General features: G+C 44.6%; 1 protein-coding gene across 1 annotated transcript in view; it reads left to right on the top strand.

Moving 5' to 3' along the window:
- The window catches only part of NARS2 (asparaginyl-tRNA synthetase 2, mitochondrial), a 1353496-nt gene that overhangs the window by 917962 nt on the left and 421350 nt on the right, over nucleotides 1-14184 (top strand). The window lies entirely within an intron of this gene.

Here is a 14184-nt window from a genome sequence, read left to right as displayed (position 1 = left end):
ATTCCCTGCTTACTTAACAGAGCAAGGCAGATGATGTGGTGAATAGTCCTTCTTGTTGTCAGGCCCAAGACAAAATACAGAATGCTCTATCTCCTTAAGAGACTTCTCAAAATAATATCTAAAATATTACTTCTGCGGTAGCTTGCAGAATGACGTCACATCTGGTCATCTGACTTCTTGTTCCCATACAAACCCCCATTGCTGGAAGCTGGCCGGAATTTAACACCTACCTGTAAAAATACACACACAAGGGCTTTTACTCAGATCTGTGGCAGGTACTGGAAGTTATAAAACAATTTCATACCTCCATGCTTCCAGAGTAGTAATTAGTTCACCCCAAAGACAATATGGAAAGCTTTGTAGTACAGACTTTGTGTCTCTGGCTGCATTGAAACCTGTGAAATAGCATCTTTATGGCGTAGCCCAGGAGTTTTCAACCAATGTGCCTTGAGGTCAAAAGGTGTGCCACAAGACTTTTTAAAAAGATAGTTAGCCTCTTAAAACTTAAGGATTACTTCACTCACCTGCTGTTGCTGCCACTGAAAATGTCTGTCCACAACCCACCAAAAGCTAATTTGCTTCCATTTTATTTTGAATTAAGTAAATACAAGAATTATCATAGAGGCAAGGTACTGTGGCACAGATGCTCTGACTATCTCGAATACACATGGGTACAACACAACGCTGCCATCTTGGCTGTGCTCAAGGACAATAGACTGCTATTGATGGAGGAACTAGCAACTAACATAACTTGTCCTGCATCAGTATTTGTACGGATGGTGCCCACTCTATGTCATGAAGTGTAAAAGGATTTGTTACACTGACTCAAAAAAAGAATCTTGTAATTATTTCTACTCATTGTTTTCTTCACAGAGAAGTACTAGCATCAAAATCATTGTACCCAAGCTAAAAAAAGTACTAGAGAATGTCACAATTGTCAGCTATATAAAAAGCAGGCCATTACAATCGATTGTTTGCAGCACTATGTACCCCAATGGAAGCTTCTCACATGCAGTTGTTATTCCATACAGATGTTAACAACATTCCATACAATATTAACAACAATGAAATAACAGCCCCAGATTACAATATTATATGAAAAGACACAACATCTAGAAAGGACAGAGGAGTAGCTAAATTATTTAAAAATCACCTAATTCTGGAGAACATAGACATAAGCATTCCTGAATTTGACAACACTGAACTTATTGTCAAATTAAAAATTAATCCCAAAAAACACATTAATATTATTGGGGTTATATCCCACCAGGAAACAGTATCCCCACTCCAGAAAACATACTACTCTGGATATCGAATTCTCCCCCACACAAAACAATTCTGATGGAAGACTTCAGTATAGAGTGGCTTAACTGCTCCTCAGAAAATCCATCTTCCCACATAAACCTCCATGGGTTTACTCAACTCATCACCTCCCCTACAAGGACTAATAAGTCTTCCAAATGACAGTCAGTTCTTGACTGGATTTTAGTTAGCAGCCCCTCCCAGGTATCTCAATCAGGTTGTCTGCCAGACAGTCTAAGTGACTATCAGCCAACCTTCTTTCTTAGCACTTGGACTCACCAAGTCATCCAGCCTACCTTCCGCTTAATCAGAAACAAAAAAATAAATTCAACTTAAATAGCTTCATCACCACTGTCAGTAGCTGTAATTGGGAATCTCTCAAACAATTACCACTTGACTATGCAGTTAACTCATTCAACAACACATTCTTAGACATACTAAACTCCCATGCTCCCCCTTAAACTGTCAGAGTAAAATCTAAGTATGCACCCTGGCTTACGACATGGCTTAGTGGTAAATCACTTTGGCTATGGTGTGCAGGGTACTGGTTTCGTGCCTTGCAGAGACAGTTTATTACATTTCAAATGGGTTTGTGATAAATCACTTTGGCTATGGTGTGCAGGGTCTTGGGTTCAGGACTTGCAAAGGCTGATTATTTGGGGTGGGAGGTTATCATAATGGTTAAGGTGTTTACCTCACAAACCTACTCAAGGCTAGAGACAAAGCCTTGCAACAATTTCAAAAAACAAAACACAAACAACTAAGTAACCATATCTAGAAATTCAGAATAAAACAAACAAAAAAATAGAGAAAATTAACTATTACCAAAACATCCAAAATAAACATGCAATCCCCACAAAAAATATTCTGGACAGCAGTTAATAACATACTTCATCCAGGTAAATCCACCACCCCTGCCCCAACAACAACCAACAATTCTGATGATATTGCAACCCAATGTAATAAATTCTTCACAGAAGCTATCCAATCCCTAGCAAACTCTCAAGGAGTTTGACAGTAACCCTATATCTCTTGCCCCCCCCAGAACAGCACCGAATCCCAAGACTCCACCTCCCACTTCAACCAACACCCAGTATCTGTAATAACTGTAAAAAAACTACTTCAAAAACTTAAACCAACAACTCTAGCCACTAACAACCTTCCAGCAGAACTTGTACAAAGTGCAGCTGAAGCAATAGCATACCCAGTAGCCATACTCATAAACCACTCAATATCTGAAAACTAATATTTCCATAATATCCATAATATGGAAAACCTCCCACATTCTACCTCTACCTGTCTGTAACTGGAACTCTATCCCTGGGATTCATGAAGCTTGCGCCAGTTGCAGGCATAGTGTCAGCAATCTAACACCAAATATGGCCACCGAGTGATTCAGGAACGTACGCTACACCCGCACAGCTCCCAGTGCCTGTATGCTAATCACCCCATGTGCAGCAGTGTAGCATGCAAATGAAGGTATATAGCAATTCAGGAAGTGGTGCAGGCGTAGTGTAAGCATGCAGAAATGTAAACCGAAAAAAGCGGTTTACATTTTTCAAACATAAAATCGGAGCCATGACAGTGGACCAAACACATGTATTATACTGTTAATATATGCCAATGCCTAAATATATAACCATTTGCATAAAACAACATGCACAAAATATGAAAAAGAACATTTAATATTATGCCCACACTAATGCGAAGTTAAAGCGCAGGGCATTGGTGCTCAAAGAGGATCGCAAGGAATATATAAAAATATAGAATAAAACTGCAATGAAACACATATCACAATTTCCCCATAATAATCAATGGCAGGCATGCTACACCGTACTCATGGCGCAAGGGTTGCTAAGGGGCAGTGACAGTGTTATGCGCAGTAGCTAGGAATTAGTAGGCAATGCCATGTAAATGAGAGGAGTAATAGCACAATATTATAAAGTGTGAAAGCACCTCACACACACTTGTGTATTCCCATACACATTGCACCATCGGTGTAAACAGATGGGGAACTTTTAAAATGTACATGTTAGGGGCTACCATAGCTTTGATTCACCAGCATGTGTTGGAGACTGAAGGTGGTGTGGAGGATGATGCTGACAACCACCTCAGGCACCGGAGGAGGAGAAGAGTGTTCAGACCAAGGGTAGCCTACCAGGGGATAAATGATCTGGAGATAGTAGAGCATTACAGGGTGGACAGGGACACCATACAGCAACTTGTTGAGCTGTGCCGGCCACGCCTCAGAGCCAGAAATAACAGAGAGGAACTCATCCCAGTGGACACAAAGGTATGTGTAAGCTTGAGAATACTAGCCACATGCACCTTTCAAAGGCCAGCTGGGGATATCCTGGGGGTCTCACAGGCATCAACATCCAGGGTACTCCACCAGTTCCTGGATGCCATGTTACCACATGCCAGTGAGCACATATACTTCCCCCGAACGCAGGAGGAGTTGGCCAGCAATATGCATCTCTTCCATGTGGCAGAATACCTGGAGGTACTGGGTGCAATGAACTGCACGCACATACACATCAAGTCACCACCCGGTGAGCAGGGTAGGCACTACATAAACCGCAAGGGATACCCCTCCATCAACTGCCAGGCCATGTGCAACGTCCAGGGCATTATCATGGATGTGTGTGCTGGCATCCCTGGAAGCTATCGCGACTCCCACATCTGACATGCCTCACAGCTGTATCAGGCATTTGCCAGGGGGGACATCCCATATGGCCACCTGGTGGGGGATGCTGACTGTGCACTGGAACCGTGGATGATGACTCCCATCAGAAATACACACACACCCATGCAAGAACGCCATAATAAGGCACACGTACAAACCAGAATCATCATAGAGCTTGTGTTTGGGATGCTGAAATCACGGTTTCGTTGCTTGGACATATCTGGTGGAGCCTTGCAGTACTCTGTAGACACGTGTGCCCACATCTTCATAGTATGTGCCATGCCACACAATATGATCCTGCAGAAACAGCTGCAGCAGGGACAGAATGGTGAAGGCCCTCACAGCCCACCACCGTTGCCAAGGGCCCCACAGGCACAGAGGTACTCAGACCACGCGTGCCCAGTATGCCCATGCCTTGGCAAAGAGGGAACGTATAGCACACACACTGACAGTGTAGGCACCTACGGACTGACACCCTTCTCCACCTGCACACACAGTAAAAATGGATGGGGCACACACAAGACCACCTGTAAATTGTCATGTATAGCTGGTCTACTGTGTGCATCCTACAAAGGCAGCCCTCAACTATTGCACACACAAATGCTATTGGCACAAGGTAAGTCAACACCTGAACAGTAAATTAAGCTATCAGCATGTGCTGATACTGTATGTATAGGTTCATAGGTAGGTACTTGGCTAATTGCCCAAGGCCATTCATATGCCTATCAGAAATGTGTCAGCTGTCGCCACCCCATTGATTAACTAACTGTCCCTTTGTGGAGCAGAGCTAGTTGCGAGATCCGTGGGGTGGACCCACTGTTCCCCATCCACTGTGACATGGATTCCCATAGGTGGAACATATCCATTAAGCCTGACTTGAACATGGCTTTGTTGCGCAGCAAAGATCATCTCTGAGTAAATGAGATGCCACTGAGTAATGCAAGAGTTCATGCAGTCTGGCAGCATAGGACACATGTCTGAGGCCAGTAATGCTCTTGACGAGGTATGTTCGTGGACCATACAGATGTTGGATGTCTTCTGAGGTACATCCCAAATGGGTTATCATACTCGATGATGGGATTGATGAGTGATGAGTAAAGGGGCACAATAACCTCAGTATGTCTAGATGCGAACCCTTAAGTAATCAGATGGCCTACATAGAAGGATGGCCTAATTACTGTATATGATTGTCAAAGGAGAGAGCACTATCTAATATAGTCCCCACATACCCATTACCTCGTCTGTATTAAAGCAGCTGCCACTCGTGTTAATATGTGGGTGTTTAGTTTTCCCAACATGGAATGACCATGCAGTTCGTAGCCTTTAGCTGGAGGCCATGACTGTGACACCCTGTGTTGGTCTATGTGAGGCCCCTTGAAGGATGTCTGTGACAGCTGGACTGTCAGTTATGGCTCCCAGTTTGCAGTAATTGCCAAACACAGTCTGCTGTAGTCCACCTGTGTTTGCCTGTACCTCTGAGAAGTATATGGCAAACAGTAGGGGTCCCAGGACTGAGTCCTGTGGGGCACCAGTTGTGACTGGTTAAGAGTTGGACCAGGAGGCTGCTAGGCTTACCATGTGGGTTCTGTGTGTAAGCCTGTTGGCAACACAACCTGTGATGTATGGGTGTATGTACTGGCTGGTGAGTTTATAAACAATACCTGAGTGGGGAATGGTGTCATAATCCTTGGCGAGGTCCAGGTCCATGTGTGAACTACCACACCTAAAGTCTAGGTGACTGTAAGACGTCAAACAGGTTCAGTAGGCATGATCTGCACTCAATCAAGCAGACCTGGGTTGGGTCGAGTGTCTGGAGGTTCCTAATGTCTCTGTTAATGAGTTCCATGATGATGCGCTCCATAGCCTTGCAGACCACGCTAGTCAGGCTTATAGGGCAATAGTTCCCAGGGTCCGTTGTGGCGCCACTTTTGTGGAGTGGGATAACTGTTGCTGTGCGCCACTCTCTGGGTATGTAGCCTGTAGAGAGTCTGTGTTTGAACAGTGTGTTTAGGTGAGGGGTTAGTTCATTTGGAGCTCATGTAAGACACAGCCTGGGACATTGTCCGGTCCCATTGAGGCTGTATTTGTGGCTTTGGATAGGGATGTTTTATCCTGTGTGTCGGTGATTGCCGGGGCCATACATTCTTCTGGTATGGTTAAGGGTCATTTAGGTGTTGACACGGGTGTGAAGTTTGCACTGAACCTGTCTGCCAAAATGTTGGCAATATCAGTCGGTTCGCTACAGCAAACAGCCAGTTCAGTGTATTTTGTGCCAGTCTGCACCAACTCTGAGCAGATCTGAGAGTTCCCACTTAGGATCTTGACATAGCTAAAGAACGCTTTGTGGCTGTCTTTAGGGTCCTTGGGAAATTGTCTTTTGAAGCTAGCCTTGGATGATTTCATGAGGGATCGTAGTTTCTTGCTGATACTGATCAGGGATGTCTGTCCTTCTAGGGATTTTGCTCTTATCTGTACTAGTTACCTCCTACTATTGTAGAGCCTGTGTATGGCAGGGGTCCACCAGATCGGTTTCCTGTTCTTGGAGGAGTGAGTCTAGGTTTGACTTGGGATAGCACGATCCATGCATTCCTGCAGATGATCATAGAGTGCCTTTGTATAGGTTTCAGCATCTTGGACAGCATTGTCCATTGGCGTGGGGGCTGTGAACCGTTCCACCTCGGGCATAAGCAACGTGAAGTCTGCTTTGGAAAAGATTTTCACTGTGGTTTCCTTGTTTGGGGTTGGGGGTGGAATGTGAATATCCAGAGTGATTAGTCTATGGTCTGATCTAACCAGCGATGGGTTGATGTCGGGTGTGGAACACCGGTCGCCCATGATGGTGATGACCAGGTCCAATATGTTGTTCCCTCTGGTGGGGGTGTAGACCAAGTTGTTCCAGGGCGTTTGAGTCGAGAAATTCTAGGAAGCGCTGGGCAAGGGAGTTAGTACTCGAGTAGTTCTCCCAGTTAATGTTTGGGTAGTTGAAATCACCCAGTATTAGGGTGTTTGGTAGGACCCGCATATTTCCCAGTGTCCCAGGAAATGCAGAATGTGGGTCCTGGGTCATGGTGGGTGATCTGTAGCAAGCTACAGTTTGGATTGCAGTGTTGCCCATTGTCAGTTGCACTTGGATGATCTCTGATGCATAGTGCTGTGGCACTAACCTGGAGGTGTGAGTATCCTTGATGAATATGGATACACCCCCGCCTTTTGTGTTCCGTTCTGGGTTCTGTGGCCGAAAGGTGTGGTATGAGTTATAGCCTGGTGGTGCTGGGATGCTCTCTAGACCCTTAAACCAGGTGTCTGTTACTGCACAGATATTGATGTTCCCCATACTGAGGAGTACCTCGAGTGTGTGCAATTTGAGGTTTAGACTTTTACCATTGAGTAGCAGTACCCTCAGTTTCTGGTTACTTGTGCTATGTATGGTGGTGGGTTTGTCTTATGAGCCTTGCCTAAATTCCACCTCTCTACTATTGTTTGCAAGCAATGACAGCTGTGCATGTGTACATGTTCTGTAAATGTGTACTGACCCTTGTTACATGGCTGTGCCAAATGGCTATGTGCACACCTACATAGAGTAGATATTGACAGTAGAGACACACTGGTTGAACATTTAGATTTGTGTAGTCTAACCTCTCATTGCCAGACTAACAGCTGCTTGGAAATATGTTGAAAGTACTGCTTGGAAATATGTTGACAGTACTGGTAATGAAACAGGGTACATATCATCTTTAACTCCAGTGTGACATCTGCAGTAGGAGTGTAAGATGTAGGAAACTGCTGCCCATGTGTAATAGCTGCTTCATAGGTGATGGCGTACACTATCTGATTATATCCTGATCATGTTGATAGTGGCAGCAGAGTCTATTGATATTTGACTGTGTGTGGAGAGTGGGTGTCTGTGCCCAACAGAGCTCATGGTTCTGCTGGGTATATGAGTATATACCCAGACAAGGATACACCCCTGTTCACACTTGCATCATCTGTAATCAACTATCAGGATGTGATGTGGCCCTCAGAGGGGGATTGCTACTAAAGGTAGCTACCATGTTCCTGTAATAGCTAGTGTTGCCATGTCCATAACTCAAATATTTACATGTGAGCATCACTGTCTAAAACATCTTCATAAGCAGTAAGTATATTAAATACAGTATGTGGTACTTGTAGTACTGAATGCTCATACAGGCACATCCACTAGTCCGCTACTGGTGTTTACTAATGTCAGCTTTGTGTATGTGGCCATCCTGGAGGAATACAATCTCTACGCCATGTACACTGCCAAGCCTGCCTAACACCACACCCCACACATTGTCTGGGATGCAGCTACAGGGGTGATCTTGGAGGCAGTCCATACTACAGCAATGACTGGACTAGACAGTCAAGAGGTGTAGGGTAACACATGCATCTCATCACCACAACCAACACATACCCTTACCAGAACACAGTAAGGACACACACACACGTTCCACCAGATATCACACACATCCACAGAGGCCTCTAAGTATCTGGCCAAGCAAGAGGCCTCCCAAGTTGGAATAGGCAGACAACAGAATACAAAGACTGTACGACATAGTTTGCATAATTGTGTCACACCTCAGAACACGTGGCCAGAAACATGGACAACAGTACTCATTTGTGAACACAAACCCTAGCACTGTTACACACCAAGCAATATGAGGGCAAACATACTGTCAACTGCCTGCCTGCCATGATTAACCACATACCCATACATTCCGACCACCTTTAGAACTATACACATGTCTCTGGCATATGCTATGTTGTTGTGCAGGACATGTGATGCAGTAGCCTGGACTGCATGGAAAAACATTTAGGAACTGTCAGGTCTTGTAGCCCATGCAGGTATGTCCCAAGTCCTGGGTAGCATTCTGCCAGTGGCCAGAATGATGCAGCAGTACAGGGACAAGGCTTGTATTCCACAATCGTGAAATGTACTGGTGTAATTCAAAGAGTATCCAGCATCTCTCTGCCTAGGATAACATGGTTGACAGACCATGACGCTTTGCCAGACAGGGCCTGCACCTGTCACCCCCTTAGAATCTGGATACTGGCAACGGCCTATGCTTCCACTATAGTGCCCTCATCTTTTCAGGCTCAAGTGAAAGTCCACTGGTGCAACAGAGACAACCAAGAAATAAACTGTGGGTCTTGCTACTCAGTGATACAAATCAGGTACTCAATATGGACTCACTCACGCCAATCTGAAACATGGAGAACATATCTGTGTAGTGATTGAGATATGGTTCAATGCTTTGGAGAGCACCCCTGCATGACCATGTTATAACACATACCTCACCTCTTGGCCAACATCCTTTATTGGGACACATGGTCCACAGGTGTGTTTAACTTCCTAAGGGATATATACACCCCCACGCAAGTTGCACTTGCACAACGTAAGATGCATTATGCTGAGCAACTACCTTTGTGCCAAAGTGTAATCCAAATTGCACCTTGTGACAGATCATCCACCATGCCTCAGAAGTCCCAACTGTCATTGTGCTGTAATGGGGAATACCAGTTGTGAGACAGGACACCATAATCATGGCCACTCCGCTATCCCATTATGAACCGGGAAGACTCATCATGTACCAACACATGTGCTCAATGCATGTTGGATGTCATCAACACCAATGACCTGGATCACCATAGTCACACTAACAGGGCTAACAGTATGCCACACATGGTCAGTCTTCAAAGCCAATGTTATGCTCCTTAAGAGCGAAGTGGTGACTGTCGTGGCACCCATGCAGATGTACAATGCATGTGCAAATGCTGGGTCCTACACAAAGGTACTTTAGGCACTCACATATGTGCAGTGATCATGCCATTGAAACAGAAACAGGATTCAAACAAACACAAACATGAAGGCAAACCGGTGATTCCCTGCCTTAAACTGTACCACAGAAGGTAGTAACTGTTGCAAGAGTCAACACGCATGAGTGGAAGTTGATCCATGGCCAGCCTCAGTAAGATGCAGATACACCATATAATGCCACGCAAAGCTACTGTGAAGCTACTCATCCACATATTATGAGGCCAAACACAGAGGATTTCATAGCTGTGTCATGAAACATAATGGCAACAACAAGACCTGATGTGCTTCACAGCACTATGGCATGAGAAGTACTGCACCTACGGAAATAGCACCTGTTCAGCCAGATAGGGTCTTGGATAACATAAACACACTGTCCTCCCCCCCATCAGGTACACATTCATATATCTATGTACACTACAGAGCCCCTGTAATAACAACTATGCAGGTACAAGCTGCACTCTCTAATGCCATACATACAGGCTGCATGGGACCTGTCCACATTCCAGGTTATATCCTACATAAATGTCAAAACAATCAGCTCCCCACATAAACATCTCGTACAGTCATAGCTTCATGTCAGGCTGTTTACACACTGAATGGTGCACAGCAACAGTCATCTGTTAGTGCTGTCAATATCCAAGGGGCCCTGGTATGTGTACAGCTGACCTGGTTACAAACAGTAGTATCATTGCAATGCATAACACATAATGCAACTGTGTCAGTACATGGGTACTCTGCACAGTTGTTGTAGGGCTAGGTACAGTCCACCAGTCAAAGGTTACTTGGTGTTGTCCCATTACATGTCGTACCACATGTATGGATGTGTGTTGGTGGTCTAAGGATATGGTGGTGTCTGAGGATTACATCCTAGAATGCAGCTTTTGACACTGTGACCTGCACCTGGCTCATCTGTAATGACTTATGTTGGAGTACTGGTCTGTACATGTGAGTAGCCGTTATGAATGTGGGGACACCACCACCTGGAGTGGTCCGTACCAGTGTTATAGCCCACATGTCTGGTTCTGAGTTATATGGTGGTAGTGCTATTGTGCACTACAGAGCTTTCAGCCAGGTGTTCCTCACTGCACAGATGTCAGTATTCCCCATTGTAGGTTCAACAGTGAGCAGCTGTGATTACGACAGCAACACATCTAGCATTGGTTAGCATAAGCATACAATGCAATTGTCTTCTAGGTGTCAGGGTGTTATCCTGTGTTTAGGTAATTTGCCTTGGAATGGCACTATATGGGCAAATGCGAACAAGGTATTATCACCACTCCCTTGAATCATGGATGCATGTGATCTGTGACAAAGGCTTGTCTTCTGTCAGTCATGTCATCCCAGACTGACAGACACTGGACAATCTTGTAATTACAGCAGGACATTGGCTTATTGTGTTGGTTAAGCAGTTGCCATTCCTAGCATGAAATCACTGCGAGTGGTAGTATTGTGCTTGGTATAGACTGATACATCTAAGGTGACGGACAGCAGCAGATGTTGTGTAGATGACCAGTGTCAGATACATGTAGTGCAATGTTCCTGCTAACAATGACAACTACTAACACTGGGAGTCCATTACAACATGTTCTGTATGTCTAGCTTTATGCTTGGTATAGACTGATACATCTAAGGTGACGGACAGCAGCAGATGTTGTGTAGATGACCAGTGTCAGATACATGTAGTGCAATGTTCCTGCTAACAATGACAACTACTAACACTGGGAGTCCATTACAACATGTTCTGTATGTCTAGCTTTATGAGCATGGCCATTGTGGCCTTCCATGTTTAGAATCAGAGTGCATCCCAAACAGCCCTGTGCTGTAAGTGTATGAGCATGCCCAGTATAACCTTGTGTATTTGGACTCATAGTGCATTTGAAACAGCCCTGTGCTACTAAGTGTGGGAGCATGCCCAGTGACACCTTGTGTAAGTTATGTGCTTCTATGTGTATGAGCATGGCCATTGTAACCCTGTATAGTGATAGTAGTCGTCCATTCCACAGAAGGGCATACTTCTGTTAGGGATAGACTCCTGCATTAAAAACACAGGTTCACAGCTATGTACATCTTAACTGTCAGCATCCCTGTTGATGTCCGCAATCCTAGAAGGTCAAGATGACTGCCTTGGAATGTGTAATCTCTGTGGCGAAACTCATAACTGCGTAGTACTGTAATAGTGATCTGTAGATAGGCAGGTGTTCTGATCCCATCACTGGTGTGTGTGTGTGTGTGTGTGTGTGTGTGTGTGTGTGTGTGTGTGTGTGTGTGTGTGTGTGTGTGTGTGTCTGTGTGTGTGTCCATCTGCCGGTGGACAGAACAATGCTTTTTAGAGTACTCACACTCCATACAATTCCTATACTCAACTTTGGCAAGGCTGATGATGTCACCCACCTATGAATACACCTCTGGGATTGCTGTGACCCAGTAATCTCGATAGCGCGTTCTGTAACTGTGTAATGTTGTAGTGTGATAAAGTAGTTAGGTCGGTGTTCTAATCCCAGACATGCCAAGTGCGTGTGTGTGTGTCTGTCTGCCGGTGGACAGAACAATGCTTTTTACAGTACTCACACTCCATACAATTCCTATACTCTACTTTGGCAAGGCTGATGATGTCACCCACCTAGGAATTCACCTCTGGGATTGCTGTGACCCAGTAATCTCGATAGCGTTCTGTAACTGTGTAATTCTGTAGTGTGATAAAGTAGTTAGGTCGGTGTTCTAATCCCAGACATGCCAAGTGTGTGTGTGTGTGTGTGTGTGTGTGTGTGTGTGTGTGTGTGTGTGTGTGTGTGTGTGTGTCTGTCTGTCTGCCGGTGGACAGAACAATGCTTTTTAGAGTACTCACACTCCGTACAATTCCTATACTCAACGTTGGCAAGGCTGATGATGTCACCAACCTAGGAATACACCTCTGGGATTGCTGTGACCCAGTAATCTCGATAGCCCATTCTGTAACTGCATAATGCTGTAGTGTGTTAAAGTAGCCAGGTAGGTGTTCTATTACAAGGCATAGCAGGTGTGTGATTTGTCAGTCATACCCTATGTGTTGGAGGCTGTGAGTGTCTAGCCATTGAATGTGTTGAGGAACGTGTTTTGTAGTTTCCCTATATAGTGGCCGTACAAGTCACAATCAGCCAAGAGACTGGGTTGGCAAGACATACCCATACATTTGGCAATAGACCTGGTGAGTAAAGTCAGCAACCCTAATATTACACAGAATACAGTCTGAGCCCATGTGTCAGACAGAAAACACACTTGCCCTGGGATTAACACCAGTACGTAATACAGGAGCTGCCGGTGTTTACCTTTTCATTCTTTTCTAATGCTTTGGTATCATGAGGTTTGTTCTTGGGATATATAATCTATATGTATCTATGTATGTGTGTTTACTGACTGTAATCGCATCCTCGCGGCTTAAAGAAGCGAGTTAGTATAATTAGCGATGTTGAGGACGGGTATTTGACAATGAAAACGTTTTCTACAATGCCTGCTTTCCCTATAATGGCAAGACTGCTGTAATAGTAGGCCTTTGTCTTTGTTTATGCACTATGCTGCTTTCGGGCAAACACTTTCAATGCGGGTGCTTAGCTCCGACTCCAACCTCAAGCCATGTGGTTTGGATGTTAATGTTAACAGTTGTGTGTAAATCAGTTAAATGGATAAAATGTAAACACAAACTGAGAACAACTGTAACTTCTACACACACATGTTAAGACTAACACAACAACGCCGGTTTGACACTGGATTCAAGGTCAGCAACAGCAACAAACAGTTGTGTTGCCCATTAACGGGACTTGTACCAGCAAAAATGCACTTAAACATGCTTACTGGTGCTAAGATATGTTTACTACTGCATATTTGTGCTTACACCTGCTTAATAGTAACTTTTCATTATGTCACTAACATTGAGATTGAATGACATTAATTACACATCATGCAGTACTCGACTTCACATGTACTTGTTCTTATGTAGGTTGTACAGAAATACGACATGTAAATATGTTTATATACACATTCCACATGGTAAATGATATGTGCTAGAGTGGGACTTGGACTGTGAATGCCTGTCCTTTAGGTGAATGCTCTGACCAATACACTATTGCTGTGCTGCTACAGTTGCATATATACCCATATACCCATGTCTCCTACTTCCCCAATCACCCACCCCAACACTTCACTAACACTGCAGTCATCCATTCTCCCAGTTGGATTCACGGTGTATCCACACCAGTACACAGTGGCCGCTCCCTACCCCTGTAGACCATCCCATCGGTTGACTCACTACACGTATCCTCAGGAATCCCTAACGTTTAGTCCACAAACATTGTTGACATGAGTGACCAATAGGACACTAATCGCA

This window comes from Protopterus annectens, chromosome 5.part0, assembly GCF_019279795.1.
Source record: "Protopterus annectens isolate FY-2018-M chromosome 5.part0, PAN1.0, whole genome shotgun sequence".
NCBI lineage: Eukaryota > Metazoa > Chordata > Ceratodontiformes > Protopteridae > Protopterus > Protopterus annectens.
This window is presented reverse-complemented; position numbering and strand designations above follow the sequence as displayed.